Source organism: Lissotriton vulgaris, unplaced genomic scaffold (genome assembly GCF_964263255.1).
Source record: "Lissotriton vulgaris unplaced genomic scaffold, aLisVul1.2 SCAFFOLD_783, whole genome shotgun sequence".
Lineage (NCBI taxonomy): Eukaryota > Metazoa > Chordata > Amphibia > Caudata > Salamandridae > Lissotriton > Lissotriton vulgaris.
Genome location: NW_028250878.1, coordinates 665,178 through 686,509, shown reverse-complemented (window position 1 = coordinate 686,509; position 21,332 = coordinate 665,178). Strand labels below are relative to the sequence as shown.

The window sequence follows — 21,332 nt, the reverse complement described above, 5'->3', positions numbered from 1 at the left end:
AACTTGCAGAAAGTGGAGGAACTTACAGATCATTACACTACAACAGTAATAAATATAGTCAACACCACTATGCCACTAAAACTGAAAAGAGTCACAGAGAAGATTAAAAATCCATGGTTCAGTACAACACTGAATGAAGAAAGGCGGAAACTAAGACTGGCGGAAAGAAAATGGAGACAACACCCATCATCTTCCGAACTGAAATCCCTCAGAAGAATCAGGAGCGAATACAACAAAAAGATCCTAAATTCTAAAAAGGAATTTATCAGATCTGAATTGGATAAAGCCAAAAATAGACCTCGGAAACTATTCAAGATTTTAAAACAGCAATCCAATAAAGTGACCAAAACAGCCCAAGAAAACACAAAAACTCAACTAAGCTGTGAAGAGTTCTTAACATTCTTCACAGACAAGGCCAACACACTGGAAAGAGAGCTCAGGAAAGAAGCTGACAACATTGGCATTACGGACAACCAAACACCCCCAGCGGTAAATATTACCTTGGAAAATACCCAGAATAGGACAAAAAACAAGGCACTATGGGATAACTTCAAAATACTTGACCAAAATACCATCACCAAAACACTATCAGACATCAAACCCAACAACCCCTATAATGATCCACTCCCCTCAAAATGCCTCAAAGAAATAAACCATATTGTGATTCCCATATGGACGAAAATAATAAACGCCTCCCTATCCCAAGGCATCCTTCCAGATTGCCTAAAAACAGGTCAAGTCATTCCCATCATCAAAAAACCCACAGCGGACCCAGCAGACCCAAATAACTTTCGCCCAGTGACCAACATCCCTATCCTTGCCAAACTAATAGAGAAATGTGTACAAAACCAATTAAGCCAACACATTACTAACTTCTCGCTACAAGACGACTGCCAGTCAGGATTCAGAACAGGACACAGCACAGAAACAGCGATCCTACATATTGTCGATGATGCACTACAGGCATTAGACCTTAATCAAACATGTCTACTTATCCTCCTTGAGCTATCATCTGCATTTGCCACGGTGAATCATGAAAAATTACTGAAAAGGCTCCATGACAGGATGGGATTGTCTCGAAATGTGCTAAAATGGTTTGAATCATTCCTACAGAATAGAACGCAAAGATTCCTGGTCAACCAATCACTCTCACCATCATGCCCGACTCAATTGGAGTCCCTCAAGGTTCTACATTATCTCCATCTCTGTTTAACCTGTATATCGAACCTTTCACAGAAATCCTTCGAAATGCCAAAATATCCTATCACATGTACGCGGATGATACGCAGATTTACATCAAGATCACATCCATGGAAGACATCAAGAGAATGAATGAGGCCTTAAAAAAGTCATTACAATGGCTAACTGACAACCATCTGAAACTAAACGCACAAAAAACAGAATTCTTACTAATCACACCACCAAAGAAACACACAGAAGTGAAGGAATGGTCCAATAAGATTACAGCGTTAAACTGCACTCCTACCCTAGTTGGCTCCGCGAAATCACTAGGAATCACACTTGATGAGAACCTAGACATGAAGGCCCACATCAAATCAATGGCAAAAAGCGCCCGCTATCACCTGAACTACATCAGAAAAATAAAACCATTCATATCTAAGGCAGATCTCAAATTGGCAGTTCAATCATTAGTTATCGCAAGGATTGAATATGGTTGTACAACGCTAGCAGGTCTACCAAAAATGTCAACAGCACCACTAAAGGCATGTCTCAATGCAGCTGCAAGACTGATCACCGGATCAAGGAAATTTGACCACATATCACCACACCTGAAAGCATTAAACTGGCTACCTTACGAAACCAGAATCCAGCTAAAAATGGCATGCATAACCCACAAAGCGCTCCACCACAATACACCCAGTTACCTTGCTCAGAAAATTAAAATATCTGGAGGAAACAGACCGGCCAGGAGTGCAAAGGAGCTGGTGTTGAGACCAGCCATCTTCCATGAGAAGAAAACTTATGATAGAGCCTTCTCAGGAGCAGCCCCCAGGATCTGGAATTCACTTCCTCCAAACATTAGAAAAATTCCAGACACAGCATCCTTTAAAAGGGAAACTAAGATCTTCCTAATGAGTAAGTTCCTTCCATAGGCAAAGCTCGGGACTATAGAATACATGAGCAAGAACTGGAACTGAAATATGCACAAGAAATAGACACTTAGGATCTATCGCTTCTGATACAAATTATATTTAACTATAAACTAAATCTATATCATACTCTCTATATATTTTTCTGTATAACTATTAATTGGTATTATCATTTTATTGTTGTATATGTACTTACCTCAGAACACTTTGAAAGTTTACTATAACAATGATTGTCTTTAACTACCTCATGTAATGTGAAGCGCTCTGATACCCAAGGGTCTTGTTCGCGCTATAGAAAACTCTTAAATAAATAATAAATACATTGTATGGAAATGGACCAGCGTTCTTGAAAAAACAACTTACATGGTACCTTCCATCCAGACATCTATGATCAGCATATAACAAACTCCTCCAGACACCAAAATTTAAAAAAGACCGCAGGGGAGGAAGAAGCTTTGTCCTGGGTACAGTGAAACTTTGGAACTCGCTCCCACTAAATATTAAAAGCTGCCCAACGTTGATTGGATTCAGAAAGTTGCTTAAGCCATGGCTATTCTCAAACTAAGCTACACCATCTCCATCTGAATCCCTGGTGCATCCACAGTAACTAGACCCCTTTGGGCATTTGTGTGCTATATAAATCCCATAATCAAATCACTGTTGAACAGCAATACACAAGCCACAACAACAGAGCCAGTCACACTCATGTGACCCAGGACACTGGCAAGGCATACATTGTTAGAATAAGAAAAAAACAAATTTCTAAATTGTGACTTAAAATCCAACTTCACCATTAAAGAGTATTTACAATTACACTTCATTTGAGGCTAAACAGCATATTTCTATCTGCTCCCAATCCAAAGTTATCACTTATGGAATGTAATAAGGTAACCAAGTGTTAGTCGATGGGAGAGAGATGGGCCTTGCAGAAGTGATAACAAATTTATGAGTTTTTCACTGGTAGGACATGAAAAACTCAAACACACATCCTACATGTTAAATTCAATGCACCCTGCTTTATGAACCTTTTGTGCCTACCTTAATCTTAGGAGTGACTTAAATGTATTAGATGCCAATAGGTCTGGCTTTAAGGGAATGTTTTACCGTAAGATGAAATACTACTATCTGAATGGGAATGGATATGCATTTTGTTAAACCTTCTCCCATTTGTTCTGCTGCCAGAAAAAACACCATAAAATGACATGGTAATATCTTTACAATCCCAAGTGTCTCGTAAAGTTCAAGCTCAGGCAGCTGGATATATAAACAAAATGATCACAGCTGTATGGAGGGCAAGCATTTTTTTGTGGAAGCACACAACTTCTGCCCAATCAAAGCATGTACTAGTGACAGTGCTGCCAAGCCAGACCATAAAAAGGAACGTTTAGGCCTGGCAAATGGTTTATTTTGCCAAGTCCAGGCCTCTGACATGTCTTAAAGGTCTACTTTATTGGGTGACACAATAAGTGCTGCATGGCCACTAGTAGCTTTTCAGTTACAGACCCTGAATACAGGCGCGCAACACCCATTGGGGTCAGGGGGCTTCAGCCCCCTCCGTCGTGTGTGTTAGCCCGCGGGGAGACAGCTTCGCGGGCTGGCAAGCATCAAATTGCAGCCGCACCCTAGTACTTAACAGGTCTTTAAAGACCATTTACTTTTAAATGAGGCTTTTGTTGTGTGTTCACTTCTTCTTACAGCCACTCTTTCCGTGGTGGAAGATTTAGCCACCCCCCCCCAAATATTTTCCAGCCCCCCCCTGAAATTTGGCTCTAGTTGCCCGCCTGTCTGAGTACATGTGGTACCAGTTTAATAGGGTCATAAACATAAATGAAATGTGCTAATTAGGTGTGGGGCAATTTTACTATGTTTAAAGGAAGAGCTCAAGTCATTCTCCACTGGTTAGCAGTGATAAAGTGCACAGAGTACTAAAGCCAACAAAACAAATCAGCAACACAGGAGGAGTGAAGGCAAAGGTTTTTAGGAATACAACACCAAGGCTAACCAGTCTAACAGTAACGGTCAAGCCCCACTACATTTTTGCAAACCTGTTTCTCATCAACAACGCTTTTTCTAGTTTGCTGGTACTTGTGTGTGATGTGCAGAGAAGCTGACCCATGCTCCTGTTCACTTTCTCTGTAAAAAGCAATAGCATGCTATCAGCTGCAGTTTCTTTATTTGGGTGTGGGGGCATCATCCCCGTTTGTTTTCCCCCCATATTAAATCATGTTAGCTGACTGTTTTCAATTTGTTTTTTTAGCCACAGTGTGCACTGCCTGACCCGGGCAAAGATTTCCTTTAAAGGTATTGAGGCGGGGCGTGACCAAGATGGCGGACTGAGAGGACGTGTTCCGCTAGGCTCCCCGGCCCTGAGCCCCGTTATGCCCTGTTCCTAGCCTGCAAGTCGTCCCAAACCACTGGCACTAAGCTCCGCTGAGAGAGGCTCCTCAGCGACACCCACCGACCCATCCCTGGTGGCCGCGGCGGCCGCGGGCACCAAGATAGACCTGCCGCAGCCGCACGGCCTGAAGGCCGAAAGAGCAGCAGACACGGGCCTGCCTTGCCTGGTGTGGACCCGGCGAGGGCTTCGGTGAGCTCGCAGCCCGATCGGAAGAACGCCTACCGCACCCCTAAGCCTCGGCTGAGGCGGCAGCTACGTTGACCCCGGGGGGGCGCCCTTCGGCCGTGCGCGAGGGGCCGGGCCGCACAGGCGGACTGCCCCAGAAATTGAGGCCCCGGCTTCGGGCCTACACACGGTGCAGGAGCGGCGATCGAAGAGAGTCCCTGCCGGCCGCGGGGCCCACGAGGTGAGCCCACATCACCGCCCTACCTGGGGACCGCGCATTACAGCGAACACATAAGAGGCCGCAGACAGAATCGGGCCGGGCCCTTGAAGACTCCTACACGAAGCCTGCTTGGCGGCGGACGCTGGGGGCCTGCATCGGCGTGAGGTGAGCCGGCGGCCCGCCTGCGCGGACATCTGTGACTCTGCGGCTGCGGAGGACCTGTGGACCTGTCTGGGGAACCCCACCCGCCTTGGCCGAGGCAGTAGCAGCAGCGACCCCAACAGTGTGCCCATTGAAGGTGAAGGGCGGACGGCCCTGAGCAGCGTGGGCGGGCGGCCACGGAAATAAAGGCCCCGGATTCGGGCCTACACTGAACGCGGGAGCGGCAATCGGCGGAGGCTCCCGCCTGACGAGGCCTGTCGAGGAAAAGCCTGTGCCAACGCTCTACTCAGAGACCACATAAAACGACCCCAGCCTCACCCTGACTCACCCAGGACCTTGCCCAGGGACGTGCCGGGACTTACCAAGACACAACTCGGATGGGCAGTGACCATTGGGGATATGTGTCGGCGCGAAGAGGGCTGCTGACCCGCCCACGCAGGTATTTGTGGTCCTTCAGGGTCGTGGAGCACCGTGACACCAGGGGCCCCTGGCCCCGCCGCACCTACTCTCCTGACTAATTTCGTCCCGGGTCTCCATAAGGACACACCAGACGCACGCCTTGTGGAGAGTCATCTTTCCAGCTGTTGTCAATCCTGCACACCTGGGGGCATCGCAACTGCACTATCCTACCTTCTGGGTACATCCTCCAGCCACCGACAACTCCACCCTACCCTGCATCTTAAGGCGGGCCGGAACGCGCCCAGGTGGCTAACTCAAATCGCAGAGGGGGCCGACCGATCACAGAGATGCTAATCAAAGCGGCAGCGAAGGGTGAGAAGGCCCAGACGCCTCCATCGCCATCTGTTGCGGCTGTCACCCCGGTCCGAGAAGGCGGGGAGGCCCCTAGCACGAAAGCCTTCCTTGAAACCCTTTTCAACACCTTGCGCGAAGATTTTCAAACCCTGAAAGTGGACTTAGCCGGCGAACAGCAAGAACTTCGCGATGATGAGGATGGCCTGGGGGAGAGAGTAGCAGCGGTGGAGGAGTCGAGCCATGCCCGCTGTGAAGAATTGACCCACATCCAGCAAGAGATCCTCCGCCTTCGGGAGCAACAGGTGGACCTCCAAGCGCATGCGGAGGACCTCGAAAATCGTTCCTGACGGAACAACATACGGGTCCAAGGAGTGCCATTGAACGCGGAAGGAAACAGCGTTACTGCTTATCTACAGGACCTATTCAGGGAAATTCTTGGTGAGCCTGCCGACTTTAACATCTGCATAGACCGGGCGCACAGAGCCTGCCCTGCGCGCCGCGCCCCTGCCCCACCTCCGGACATCCTGGCCTTTCTCCCTGATTTTCCCCTGAAGGAAAGGATCTTGAGGGAAGCTCGCCGGTCTCGCCCCTTCCGCTTCCGGGATTGCCCAGTGAAATTGTTCGAAGACCTCTCAGCGATAACGCTCCAGAAACGCAGGGCTTTCCGGGTGGTCACCACTTTTTTGAGAGACAAAGGAGTGCCCTACTTGTGGGGTCACCCATTCCGGCTGACTTTCAAGTGGGAGGGAACTCTCCATCAGCTCCGCTCACTCCAGGACACCTGCGCTCTGCTGGGTCTGGACCTGCCAGACTTGGGGGGTGCGGGTGATGCCTCCCCGAGCACCTCCCGAGAAGATTCGCCGCAGCACTCCCGCGATGGCTGGCAGCAAATAAAGAGACTACGCCCGCCTAAGTCGCGCCTGCGGCCGGACCCAGCGACTGTCGCCACGGAGCATGCAGCGGCTGTCCGGGAGGTAGTCAAGGAAACAGCGGCTCCACCCTGAGGGGATATGGTTTGGGAACTTGCTTTCATTGCTTGATATTTGAAAGGGCGGGGGGAGGGGCGGGGGGCCACAGTGGTTGCCACTGCCACGTTCTCCTCCATTTTGAAACTCTACAGGCCTGAATTGACTTTGGGTAGGCCTGAGACTATGACATGGTATTCACACGTTGGGGAGTTGGGATCCGGGTGGAGGGAGGTGGAGGACAGGTTTATGGGATGGGGGGTTTGTTGGGGTTGGGGTGGGTTTGCGGGTGGGGACCAGTGTGCCAAAAGGGACTTGTCAGGGACAGAATTGCTATGTTTCGCATTTGTCTCCCGTATTGGGATGTTTGTGGGGGGCAGCCGGGTCAGGGACCGGGGGTGGGGTTGTGGGTGGGACCCAGTGTGCCGGGGAGTTCTACGGGACTAACTCGCTTTTCGAATCGTCATCAGCTTCTTCAGGGAGATTGCACTCTCACAGCTCGTGGTCTTTGTGATTTCCTATGATGGAGTCCAGCTTGAAGGTACTAACTCTTTATGTTAAAGGCCTGAACAATCTGATTAAGCGGAGGGCTGTGATATCATACCTGGAGAATTCCGGAGCCGACATATGCTTACTGCAAGAAACCCATCTCTTACTCAAAGATTGGCATAGGATGCGCTCACGCGCTTTCCCCCAGCAGTTCTTTTCCTCGTTCCCAACAAAGAAGGCAGGGGTGGCTATTTTAGTTTCTAAGCGCTTCCGTGGCTGCATGGGGGAAAGGTGGGGGAGATTAAAGGCAGATTGCTAGCAAACACTTTCCTCTTGGGGGACAGTGCTTTACGATTGCCTCACTACATGCCCCGAATTCAGGTCAGGAAACCTTTCTGAAGCAGGCTGCTTCCGAATCCCTTCATTCCCCTGCCTCGCTTCTGCTTGTCGGGGGGACCTCAACTTAGTAATGGACTCAAACATGGACAGATCGGGTCGTCGGTGTGGGGACACGGGAGCCATATCTGCTGCTGGTAAAGACTGGCTACGCGACCGAGGCATAGTGGACCTATGGAGATCCGCTCATCCCACCACATCACACTTCACGTTCTACTCTCACGTCCACCACACATATGCCTGGTTGGACCACTTCTTAGGTTCTTCTGAACTGCTTCCCATTCTCAAAGACATAAACATTACCCCTGCGGCGCTATCTGACCACGACGCTGTGGAACTGACACTACAGGTTCCCAGGTCTGCCCGCCCCCATGGGACATGGCGGCTGCGCGAGACCCTTCTACAGCGCCCGGAAGTCACCAAACAACTACATGCTTGCCTCACCGACTACCTGGCTATTAACGACACTCCCGGGACCTCTGCGACCGCCCTATGGGGGGCCTTGAAAGCGGTGGCCCGCGGCGAGCTCATTGCCATTGCAGCAGCGGAAGCCAAGGACCGCAAAGCGAAGAGGGATGACCTCACAGATCGTGTCTCTGAACTCGAGAGGGTCCATAGCCGTACCGGCGCTCCGAGGGTGTGGAGACAACTGAAGTCCGCCAGAGCCCAACTGGCCAGCCTAGATACGGACCGAGCGGAATTCGCCGCTCTACGCCTCCGTCATTCTTATTATGTCGGGGGGAACAAAACAGGCCGCTTACTTGCTAGAGCCCTGAGGGCGAAGGCCCAACGCTCCCAAATCACTAGCCTGACGGATGACTCCGGTCAGGACATTTCTGGCGAGACCCAGATCGCAGAGGCATTCAGGACGTTTTATGCTACATTGTACAAGGCCGACTCTGTCTCGCCGGAGGATGTTCATAAATACCTAGAATCGGCGAATGTAACGGAGCTGCCTCAGGACAATGTAGATTCCTTGGACGCCCCTATCCGCCTAGATGAAGTCCTTGCTGCTATCTCTCATCTCTGCCCTCTTAAATCCCCAAGACCTGACGGATTCTCAGCCGGGTTTTATAAAACCTTTAGCCAGCTGTTGGCTCCGGTCCTAACCCGGCTTTTCGACTACTTCGAGGGCCCGAGTTCCATTCCTCCAGACATGTTGGCGGCCGAGATTATTGTGCTACCCAAACCAGGCAAAAAACCCTCATGCTGCTCCGCGTTCCGTCCCATATCCCTCCTTAATCTGGACCTGAAGATCTTTACAGGGATCTTAGCTGCGCGCCTTGGCCCGTGTCTGCCCGGAATCCTGGAGCCTGATCAATCCGGCTTCGTCCCAAATCGCCAATGCAGCGACAACACTAAACATATATTACACCTGATTGATAAAGCCCACTTCCAGAACTCAGACTCTGCGCTGTTGGCTATTGACGCGGAGAAGGCTTTTGATCGGGTAGACTGGAACTACCTCCAGCAAGTCCTGCGGCGCTTTCGGGTGGGGGATCGGTTTCAGGCCTGGATTGCGAGCTGCTACCACCGCCCCCAAGCTCGTGTCCGCATGGGAGGCTTGCGCTCTGACCCTTTTGAGATTCAGCGGGGCACGAGGCAAGGGTGCCCCCTTTCACCCCTTCTATTCGCCCTTTACGTAGAGCCTCTAGCGCAAAAGATCCGTGACAACCCTAACATTCGAGGCATGACCTTTGGTCAGGAGCCCCATGTGATAGGCCTTTATGCCGATGATATCATCGCTGCTCTGGATCGCCCGTACTGCTCCGTCCCCGCCTTTCTGACAGAGCGAGAATCCTTTGGAGCCATCTCCGGCTTCAAAATCAATAAAGGGAAATCCCTCATATTACCCTTGGGCAAGAACGTCCAAACGCACGCCCCTCCACCTGCTTACAGAGGAGGAGTCTCATCGGCAGCACACCTCCCCTACCTGGGTGTCACGCTCACAGCTTCCACGGACTCCACGCTGACTCTCAACTATACAGACCTTTCCTCCCGGATCCGGTCCGACCTTGCACGATGGGCCAAACAGCCACTCTCCCTACTGGGTCGCGTCGCAGCGGTCAAAATGTCGGCCCTGCCTAAGATTCTGTATTTTATCCAGACTCTCCCGGTGCTCCCCCCCGCGGGCGCCATCCAGGCCCTACAGACCGCCATCCATCAGTTCATTTGGGAGGGCAAACGGGCGTGCCTACATAAACACCTAGCCTATCTGAACGCGGACAAGGGGGGTCTGGGTATCCCCAATCTTCTGCAATATTTCCGGGCTGCGGAACTCCGATATTTAGCGGAGTGGTTAAGGCCGGAGTCCGAGAAGCGCTGGTTATTCCAGGACAGGGCAATGGCTGGTACCTCCCTCTGGAAGATCCCGTTCCTTCCCAGACAGAACAGGCCACGCTATCTCCTACGGTCTCCCATCACTCGCACTGTCATGCAGGTCTGGAGTGCGGTCACGGTCAAAAGGGGACTCACTACCTTCCCCTCTCCCCTTACGCCTGTTCTGGACAATCCAGCGTTTCCACCGGGCAACGCTCCTAGGGATTTCCCGCAATGGAGAGGCATTAGTAGCTTCTCTACTGGCCACCTCTTCGACCTGCAGGGTTTCCTCCCTCTTAAAGACATAATCCAAAGCTATGATGTTGTTTCCCCTCGTTTATTTCAATACTTCCAGCTCCGGCATTGGCTTACCCACCCTGACGTCACCCCCTTGGTTGGCAGGCCCATGACGGCCTTCGAGAAATGGCTAGTGACGAAGGATTCGGACAGGCATCTCATTACGGACCTTTACAAAATGCTTACACCCACTCCCCCACCGGGCAAGTCAGCAGGCCAAAAGCGATGGGAGGCAGAACTGGGGAGGGCCTTATCACCCAAGGAATGGCGTTTTGTCTACTATAGAGCCGCCCACACCACTCGCAACACAGCTTCCCCATATTTTGGCACCTCACGCCGGTCCGGCTCAATAAGGGTAACCCCACACGAAGCGCGCTATGTTGGAGGGGCTGCGGGAAAAGGGGCACTCTGACTCACCTCCTCTGGGACTGCCGTGAAGTCCAAGACTATTGGAAGGCCATCCTAGACGACATCGACTCCACATTCGACACGGAATTCCCCAGATTCCCAGCATACACCATTTTGGGCTTACCCAACGCACTCACCTTTCCCCTGAAATCTCTTAGAGGTCGCCAGATGGGGGTTGCCATGCAGACTGCAACACAACATGTCCTATACCTATGGGGCTCCAGCACCAGACCTACTCACACGGGTTGGTTACATAAAATATGGTTTACCCTGGGCATGGAGCGCATTCACGCCACGCTTACACAATCCACGGCTGCTTATCAGAAAGTGTGGCTTCTGTTACTCTCCCTTCTGTCCAAGGGGTTCAATGAGATCACGTGCCCTAAGTACCTGCGCATTCTACGACTCACCGCGAATGCAAATGACTCCTTATGTTCATCTGAGTGATTGTATCATCCACTATACATTTGGGGCTCTGTTTGTCCCACATGTTCGGCACACTGGGTGGGGTGGGAACAGGGGGGAGGTTGGGGGAGCGGGGGGGTTACAGTTGGGGCTTTTCTTCGCACAATTTCATTGCTGCATTGCAAGGAGCATCTGCACTTTCAGCACCACGTCATTATTTTACCAAGTGCAATTGACCAAACATATGCTTACTGGATACTGCATGTTTCTTTGCTTTGATTGCCTTCTATGCCTACTAAGCCCCCTTTGCAATGTATTGTCTACTGTTGCACTTGAAACCAATAAAACAAATTTGAATTTAAAGGGATTTAGGCTGGTGTACATGGGGGCTGATTGACAGGTCAGCTTCTGGGCCTCCTTGGGATGAAGTGGTATATCTGGTTGGACGGGTGCCTTGCTCTGCCCATCCGACATGCGCACTTCAACCCTTGCCTACAAGCACAATGGATGGAACCCGGGGGATTGTCGCCATGGCCCCCAAATCTCCTTTAAAGTACTGCCAGTGCCTGACCTTGTCAATCCTCGAGCTGCTCCGATGCTGGTTTCTAACATAAACAGCAAGGGAGCAGCATGTAGATTGGCCAGGAGTCGTGTGGGGTGGGGCTGAGGGCTGACCTGCTGATCTCACTCACAAGCCTAGTTCAGTGCATGCCTGGAGGTGCTGAGTAAAACCACCCTCTGCTTTTGAGGAGTTTTAAGAACAGGGGACAGAAATAGTTGGATCAGGTAATTCTGTTTACATCATCCTGTTGAACAACAAACATATCACGCCAGTAATGGAGCAAACGTTGCAGAAAAGGTATTGTTTGCATTATATAAAAGTGAAGATGTACACAGTCCAGTTCTTAGGGATAAGGATTTAACCTGGATTATGGTTGGTAAAACACTTTGTATGTGATGGGCCAGGTGGAGAATGTGGGTGCGGCTTCCTCACTATAATCACTGGTGGCGGCCAGCCCATAGATCTGCCCCACTACCATGGTATATCCCTATACTGGATCTCAATGGCCCTCCCTTCTTCCTTCACAAGGGCGTGCTTCGCAGTAAGGCTCGTTGGAGCTGTGTCTAAAAAGGCAGCAGTCCTCCTCCCCCATGGCCTTACAACTCGAAAAGGCCTCCCACTCATTCCTGCCTGGACGATTCAGCGGCTGTAATTTTGCCGTCTTTGCTTAGCTTCTTCGGGGGCTGGGGCCCAAGGTGTTACCAGTGATGCTTAATGCATGCTGGCTGACCTTTACCCTGCTGTGCTTCCAGGCGGGTTGAGAAACCCACTGAGCCTTGTGAGTCTCTAATACTGCAACAATTTCTGAAGACAGAATCAGCTGTAGTTCATAACACAAACTCCAGGGCTGGCGAATACTTTAGCCATTTTCTCTCTAATAACAAACATTTTTCAGGTGCACTGCTATGGCAGTTTAGAGATACATGATGTGATTGTATTTCTTATTAAAGAATATCGTGCAACTGTCAAACAGATTATAAAGCCTCATTTTGGTTTAATCCATGTAAAAAATGAACGCAATGTGTGTGCCAATGGTGTTAATGTTTCATGTGTAGCGAATGGTCGGCCACAGGGCCAGATGTATTCAAGATTTTCAGGAGACCATCACATGTTATCTGTGAACACATTAGGTCTGTATCTATGTAGTCGTGAGACAGGTTAGTTTTACCCTACTGATGATGTGTTGTTGCAATAGTAATCCTGCTCAGTACGAGAGGAACCGCAGGTTCAGACATTTGGTGTATGTGCTTGGCTGAGGAGCCAATGGGGCGATGCTACCATCTGTGGGATTATGACTGAACGCCTCTAAATCAGAATCCCCCCTAAACCGTAACGATACCGCAGTGCCGTGGAGCCTCGGTTGGCCTGGGATAGCCGGCCTCTCTCAGGGGGGGCCGGTGCATAGAGCCGCTCGCTTGGGGACCAGAGCGCGGACGGAAGGGAGCCGCCTCCATCGCCCTTAGTGCACCGCATGTTCGTGGGGCACCCGGTGCTAAATCATTCGTAGACGACCTGATTCTGGGTCAGGGTTTCGTATCTATGTAGTGTGCCACCTTCATGACAACCACAGTTTGTTGAAACACTAATATCGTATGTCAGAAAGCTAACTAGAAAAACAAGCATTGAAAATGCAATAGGTCTCGCCTTTGATTAAGTTAAAGCCATTTGCTTTGCTAATGGTATTGTATAGCATAGCAAATGGCTTTAACTTAATGAAAAGCGAGACCTATTGCATTTTTAATGCTTGTTTCATATCCAGTCTATGATTATACCAGGCAAATTATGTACCACACAAACGTATTGTTATAACACCACCGTGAGTTTATGTGCCTCTACATCTTTACCTTCAGTGGAGCATAAATATGCATTTAGTCCACAATACAAATAATGCACTTGATGCCATTGTCAGCTCCTATATGACATACCTTCTGTGACAACGTGCATGGCTAATGTAAAATGTGTTAATCTTCACCCAGTTGTGTGATCACATATGCAATTTCATTTTATCTTTGTTGTTAAAACTTTCCTAAAAACCAGAGTAAACTATTTAGAATCATTTATTCTATCTTTAACAATTTTAATGTAACTGTTCCAAAGGACCACTAGTTCTAACTCAGAGAGGTAATGTGCCCTGTCGTAACAAGGATGGGATGGCACACGTCACGCACAAGCGTGAAAACCCACTCATCACTTGCAAGAACCAGAAGGATCAGAAGTGAAGGTTATCGGAGGAACACCAGAGCATGTGATTCTCTCATGAATGTGAGGGTGAGAATGTCGTGGCGGTGGTGTCTGTCTACATCTGCCAGGGTCACATTCGAAACTAATCACAAGTTACCTATGATGTTTTTTAAGAAAAGAGAGTCCAGTACAGCAAAAGTCGTATTATTATACTAATTTATATGCAGCAGTGTAGCCAATCCGTGTCCCGGTTTGTAGTTTCATCCCTTAAAAGGACCGCCCACCATATGTTCTATTTAGTTTTACAACATAGAGAACGGACTACATTGTAATCTCTTGCGGAAGTCATGAAATGGCAGCATTTATGAATAGAAAACAAGGGTTGCAGGGGAAGAAGGTGCATTTATGAGATGAACTTTGAATATAAATGAACACTTGACTTTAAACATTTAATGAAAACAGACATTGTTTCTGCCCCATCATTGAGTATGCCAAAATGCTACTCTGATCGGAAGCAATTCCAAAATATACAACTTTAAATCTGTTATAACTGTGATTATTAACAGTCACTAAACAGTTGTAAATGAGAAAATCGTTGCAGCAATAGAAGTGCAGCATCATGTTATCAGCACTTTTGATTTTTAACCAACGTTCATGAAAAGAAAAGACGGGCACGCTAGACAGACACTGACTAGAAATCTATACATGCAATGGGCGATAAAATAAAATGTCAGATGTCATAGAAGTAAAGGGTGTCATATTTTAATCGAGCAATTCAAGAACACCCTTGCTTGCGAGTTGCAGGCGCATGTTTGAATGTTTTGTGACCAGAATGCAGTAGCAAAACATTAATGTTTTACTGACTCCGTGAAGGAGACGGTAACCCATTTGCAAACAAGTAGTGGTCTCCAAGGGACCCCTTCCCCTTTGTGAATGTGAGGGCCAAAGTTTTTAGGTCGAGCCTAGTGCAGCGCGCATGTGCTGCTCTAGGAGATGACCTCTTGGAATCGGTCTGCACTTTTCTGAAACATGTGCGTTTGGCTTTTTTTTGGAGTAATTGTATTGGCCTTTGCGTTTCTCTGTCAGAAAAAAAAGCAGGCAATGGGCCAAGAGCTGGTACACGTCCCACCTTTTTCTCAAAATGTTGACTCCTACGCATCCACCTTGTGGGAGCGAGCAGCGGCACGCAGAGCCATCTGTTTCTAATTAGCGTGGCCGCACTTGTTTGCATTTGCCTGTCTTGCGGTCACTTTCACATTTGTGCTGTACTTGTTTCTTTCAGTTGCTCCACTTCAAGCTCTGTTGCGGTATGTTATTTGTCTTTGCATGTTGTGCAAACCTTTACCAAGCCTCGCTGATGCTTTTCTTTAAGGCCAAGTTGTCAAGGAGGTAGGCTACACTGTTGCGGTAGCACATCATTCGGCTGCCACTTTTATTAGTCTCAAAAGAGTGAATTTGGATGACAAAGGACAAAATAGAATACAAGCCAGCGCAGTCCAAAGTCCTGTCTATACCCATCAATGTAATATCATTGGGACATCTTTGCCTGCTGTGCATGCATTCTTTGTGTCAGCTCCGCAGCAGCCCCTTCTCCTTTTGCAGAAGAATAACAAATCTTTTGCAATTGACCACACGCTGTTAAAAACAGACGAGTTCTGCGTAGACTGCTAAGCACTGTGTGTTGCAGACTGCAATCACACAGAGCTAGTTATGCGATTCCTCAGGTGCGCCTCCAGTGACTGCTAAATCATTGTGCACAGAATGAGATTCTTCACATGAGTGTAGAAATGCGGGGCATCCTTGATTAAAATATGTTTTCAGCAAGCATGTAGTCACAGGCCCTGAAAGGGATCCTGATCAATGAAAAGTTGAGTGATTGTCAAGATCAAGTTCGTACTTCAGAATGTTATTTTCTGTGTCTTTTGTCTCTGCTGATTATTACTAATTCTTGCAAATTCTAGAATTCTCTGTTGAAGCATACTCCAGTTTATCTCTCCCTCTCTTTCAATGGCATGTCCCTTCCTCTTTCTCCCTCTTCCTCATTCAGAAAGCAAGTTCAAAATCTGGTGGGCTATCCCCACCTTTCATCTTTCTCAGGTTAATAAATGATGTACTGTTAAACAGGGTAATAATCACATTTGTTTTATTTATATATATTTGAATGGTTCAGAAGGTGCAATGGCTCTGGGCCAAAAAGTTGTCAGAACTTCTCTAAACACCCAATGTTGCTATATTTTACTACTAAACGGGCAGTCAAATTGCAGTTACCTTGCAGTTGAAAGAGGCTTTATTTGGATGGTGCAGCAGGTGTAGTGACACTGAGGATCAAAGCTGTAGGAGCCCCTCTAACCACCAACTATTGCAATATTTTACTACTAAACAGGCAGTCACAAGTGCTCTACAACATAGCTTAAACACATTAACAAAGCCAATAGCTCTGGCAACACACATATAAGGTCCCAAAGGCGAGACCTATTGGCTATGCCAATGCTTGTTTAAGAGCTGGAAGTGGTCTCACTGACCTCTGCCTACTCTTAAAAAAATTAAAAGGAATCTTTTCATATTTCTTTTTTTAATGCATCCTATTTTCCTTCAATGAAAATGGGCTGAATTTTAAAAAAAATGGCTTCATTTAAAAAGCAATCACAGACATGGTGGTCTGCTGACCCCACCATTCTTCTCATTACAGGACTTTCCCAATGGATCACAATTTGCGACCGGCCTCATGAAAATCGATGAGACAGGTCAATTGCAACCCCATTAGGAATCGCAAATAGTGTCTGAGACACTTTTGTTCAGCGCAATTTGTGAGTTCCTTATTACGAGTTGCAAATACAAACTTACAAAATGTTTCCTTTGTACGTGTGCCCGCAAACCATTTAAAATCATGTAAACAAAATATAAATGTATTATTTAAAAATTGCACAACACTAGAGCACTGTTACACTGAAGAGTGGGGCAGAGGCGTACTATGCAAAAGGAAGTCACAAGCAATTAACATCTGCGTGTAGGTTTCGTGACACCTGATCAGGTCTTTCTGCTGAATCAGTATTAGAGAAGGAGCCAACAACAGCCACTGAATTATACAGCACCTCATGCAGCACAAATCACAACCATTGGCTCAAAAGAGTGCTCTGTGTAGCACCCAGAGTAACTGCAGTCTTAAAACAGTACACAGCACAGCGCCAAGAGCAGGCAATGCATTAAATCAGCTCCCAATATAATGCAAAGACCAACTACTGCGTTAAAACAGCACTCAATGCAGCGACAGTAGCAGCCCTAGACTTAATACGGTACCACCAATATAGCACCAAGAGCAAACAGCCAGGTACAGTGCTGGGATCAGTTGTCGTACTTAAAAAGCGCCAAGGAATGTCACTGCTAAAAATCAAAATAATAAAATAAATGTAACCAGTGAATTTAAATAGCACAATGCAGCACCTCGACTGGCCTATTCCAGTACATCCCCTGAATTAGACGTAAGGTGCCTAGTAGGGTTCCGCACTGCCTTTTAATGTGTATTCCTTGCTATCTCATCGTGTCCAGTCCGACAAATCACAATAACTTGTATTTCCTCAGTAGATTTCATTTGTAAAGTAATGTAAATAAGTTTGATAATCTGTGAGGTTCTCAGCATTGTTATCTCAAAGTCTGTTATGAAGTGCTCTGGTTATACTGAATAAGCAGCTACCTACATCATTATCATATGAAATCTCTTCATTGATTTCATAACTACAATTTCAGAATTGCCTTTTAACCTTACTTTTTCAATTGTGCTTGAAAATGCACCATTTTCCAACGATTTTTTCAAAATTTGCTCGGTGGGAGAACCGCCAAGAGTCCCCTTATGACAGGCAGGCTTGCTCACTATGCTCGCTCGCCGCATTTCACACTTCCCAAACTTTTCCACCCACCACTTTCAAATGTCACCAGCCACTGCATGCCATATTATGCAAGCATGAATGGACTTATGCACGCATACACATTCACAGCATCATACATATCGAAGTTTCAGTTGGAGTCATAAATGCCTCAAGGAAAATAATAATTGTACCCAGATGGCTGCAGGAAAATCTTTCATCTAAGTATTTAAATAGACTTTTCCCCCCAGTTCATGGTTTAGTGGTATAAGTCTTGATTTTCTCATCCAAAGAGCAATGTGGAATGCTATCCCTTCTTGATGTATGAAATAGCTGGAGTAGCTCTTAAACCCAGATTATGTTCTTCCTTACTCCTTGATATTGGGAATCTGGCAGGCTCTTGACTTCAGAGCAAGCTCCATCCATCAAGCTGACATCATGAGAATCATTACCTCTTCCTGGCCTCCTGACAGGTGCAGTCCAGCTCCTAAACAGGCAGGTAGGTATCTTTCTTTTTCAAGTCACAACAGCATGGTGACATGCAAGACCACACCTGAGGCCTAATTTAGAGTAGGGCAGATGACCCATTCTCTGGTGAGGTCAATGGAGGGTATTGCCTCCACTCTCCTGGAAGAGGACCATCCACCATATGTATAAGTTCCCAGCATACAATGATAATAATAATAATGATAACAACATTTATAGAGCAAGACAGCTACCTCAAACAGAGGTGTCCCGGCGCTATAATGGGCAGGCATGAGAGGTGCATAACCAAAAGTTCTAGCTGTGGCTAAAAAGCCAGGTCTTCAAGGTGTTTCTGAATACAAGTTCAGATTGGATCAGGCTCATATTAGTCGGCAGGGAATTCTACAGACTGACCGCCACCACCGTGAAGGATCTGCCCCTAATGCGTTACTTAGCATAGTGAGGTTCACAGATCAAGTTCTGAGAGTTGGACCTCAATGATCATTTTTTATGGTAGAGGCATAACCTGTTTTTATGGTAGCTAGGACATCTGCCATGCAGCGCCCAAAGGCCATGGTCAAGGCCTTGTACTCGATCTTTTTCGCAAGTGGCAGCCAGTGGAGCTGTCTTATATGGGGAGAGATGTGGTGCTTTTAGGGAACTCGCCTAATCAATATCGCAGATGTATGTTGTACCATGTGTAATATCTTAATTAGATAAGCGGGTAATCCCAAGTATAGACAATTTGTCCAGCCAAGATGTCACTGTGGCACGGACAATGACTCTACAACACTCCTCAAGTAGTAAATGTAGAAATTTCCTAAAGCTTCTCAACTTACCGAAGCATGAGGCGGCAACATGCCGTACTTGTGTTGCGAATTAAAGATCCGCTTCCCATTTTACGTCCACGTTTTTGGCTGTGATTGCTGGTATAGGTGACAGGCCCATTTCTGCTGGCCACCAAACTCCGGCTGCCGAAGGAGATGCCTTGCCAAAGAACAACACCTCTGTCTTCTCTGCATTAAGCTTAAGTTTATTGTTATTCATCCAGCAGGAGATGTCCTTCAAACATCCCTTAAACCTAGTGAAGGAGTCAGCAGAATGATCCTTGAAGGAAAACACCAGCTGTGTGTCGTCTGCGTATGATATTGCCTTCACTTCCCAATTTGCTATGAGCAAAAACAGGGCAGCCAGATAAGTATTGAAGAGCAGCAGGCTCATGGCCGAACCCTGCGGTACGCCACACCACAGTGGCTTAGGTTCCGACTGAAAGGGCTGGAGAGCGATCCTCTGCATACGAATTTTTAAGATAGGACTTCAGCCAGGTGAGGACCATTCCTCCCAGAGCCATCAATGTGAGTCCATCTAACAGTGTTGAATGCAGCTGACAGGTGCAAAAGCACAAGCATTGCTGATGCTCCTGCGTCCACAGTCTTTCTTACTGACTCTGCAACCTCCAACAGCGCAGTCTCAGTACTAAAAGCGGACCAAAAACCGTACTGCGGGTCATGCAAAATGTCATGCCCTTCAATAAAATTAGCCTGCTGGCTCTGTACCATCCTTTCCGACATCTTTGCTGGTGCTGGCAGTAGTGAGATCGGGCGCTAGTTGTTAAGCTCTCCCGGATCCACATTGGGATTTTTCATAAGGGGTAATAACAACGCATGTCTCCATACATCAGGGAAAATGCCCATGGATAGTGAGGTGTTCCATATATGATTCAGAGCGGGATTCATCAGGTGAGCCAGAGCCCTGTACAATTTAGGCGGGCACGGATCCTCCGAGGACCCTGACTTACATCTCAGGATCCCTGCCAGGCATTCCTGTTGGAAGATAGGGAGAAATTTCAAGAAAGTATCTTTGGTATTTCGGATTCCCACTCCTTCTGTTTTACCTGTCTCCATCACCGTTGTGAGGGTGTTATAGACTTTCAAGATTTTACTTTAAAAAAAATCTGATAGCTTTATACACAATGAGGGGGATGGCTGTATCGTGCTTTCAAGCTCCGCTGGCTTGATAAAGGAGCTGACTATCCTAAAGATTTCCTTGCCTCAAGGATCTTGTTCTCCTCTGTCGATCTGTTAATAGGTTGGTGACTCCATTGAAAGTGGTAAAGCTTTGCTAATGTTTTATTCCAAGCAAATCTATGGATGGGTTAAGCTGACAAATTCTAGAATCCATCCACTCAGAGGATAGCTCACAGTCTGAAGAAAACCGCCAATGGACACAAATAGATAGATTTCTCTGCACACCCTTAGGAATCTCCCTTTGAGTTGCCTCCTTCATTGTTTATGTGGCACAGTGCTCTTTTAAAAGGGGGAAGTAATAACTTACCAAAGAGAGGAAGTACTATGTTTCTAGTCAACTTTATTTTGCTATCTCAGTATCCATGCAATGTGGTAGTAAAATTCGCTCCACAATGCAGTCATAACTAGAGGACAATAATGAATGTACTTCTCATTAGTAGTTTTTTTGTTAGCCATGTTAGCCGGCCCCCTCAGATTTTGTTCTGCTTTTTCAAGAACAAACTCCCAAAAGTAGTAATTCACTAATGTGAACAAATAAAACCTTTGAGCCAGATGTGCAGGGAGTTTTCTGCCTGTGGATGGGAGTCACTGAGTGGTTTCCCTGCCCTAGACTCTCATGTTGCACCTAGACTTCTAGAGGAAGGAAATGTAGTGATGGCCACACTGCTCTAAAAAGCGCAAGTCCACAATTCTAAATTAGACAACCTCACAGGTCCGAACTTTCCAACAGCGAGCGAGTTGTGGTTCTTCTGGCATCAGGAAACCAGTGTTTCCCCCAACTAGGGCAGGTGAGCTATGCGTTTCTTGGGGCTGGTGCACTGACATTTCCCAACAGTGCTCCGGCTCCACCAAACTCTAAACAACGTCCATGGGCCCAGACTGGAGAGACAATGGCAGGCACGTTGATGTTCAACTCCTGGGCCAGTGTCTCGGTGTTCAAATGCAGAGGCGGCTCCTCCATAGTGGCATGGGGGCATCGCCCCACTGCTTTCTTGCAGTGCAAGAAGCAGAACCATAAAAAAGTAAAACTACCATTTTTATGTTTCTGCTTCTCGCACTGCAAGAAAAAAAGAAGTGCCTGGTTGGGGGCGGGTGGGTGGGCAGTCCTTCTCGAGGGCAGGGGGGAGTGGCTTGCCCACTGTTGTGGGA

The 21,332-nt window shown here is 47.6% G+C and overlaps 1 protein-coding gene and 1 non-coding gene across 2 annotated transcripts in view; one reads left to right on the top strand and one right to left on the bottom strand.

Moving 5' to 3' along the window:
• LOC147663092 (beta-microseminoprotein-like) overlaps positions 1 to 21,332 on the top strand; it is a 129,623-nt gene that overhangs the window by 41,431 nt on the left and 66,860 nt on the right. The gene's annotated exons all lie outside the window — the stretch shown is intronic.
• Positions 13,762 to 13,860, bottom strand: LOC147663093 (small nucleolar RNA U13). Its single transcript, XR_015305432.1, has one exon. It is a non-coding gene; the product is annotated as a small nucleolar RNA U13 (small nucleolar RNA).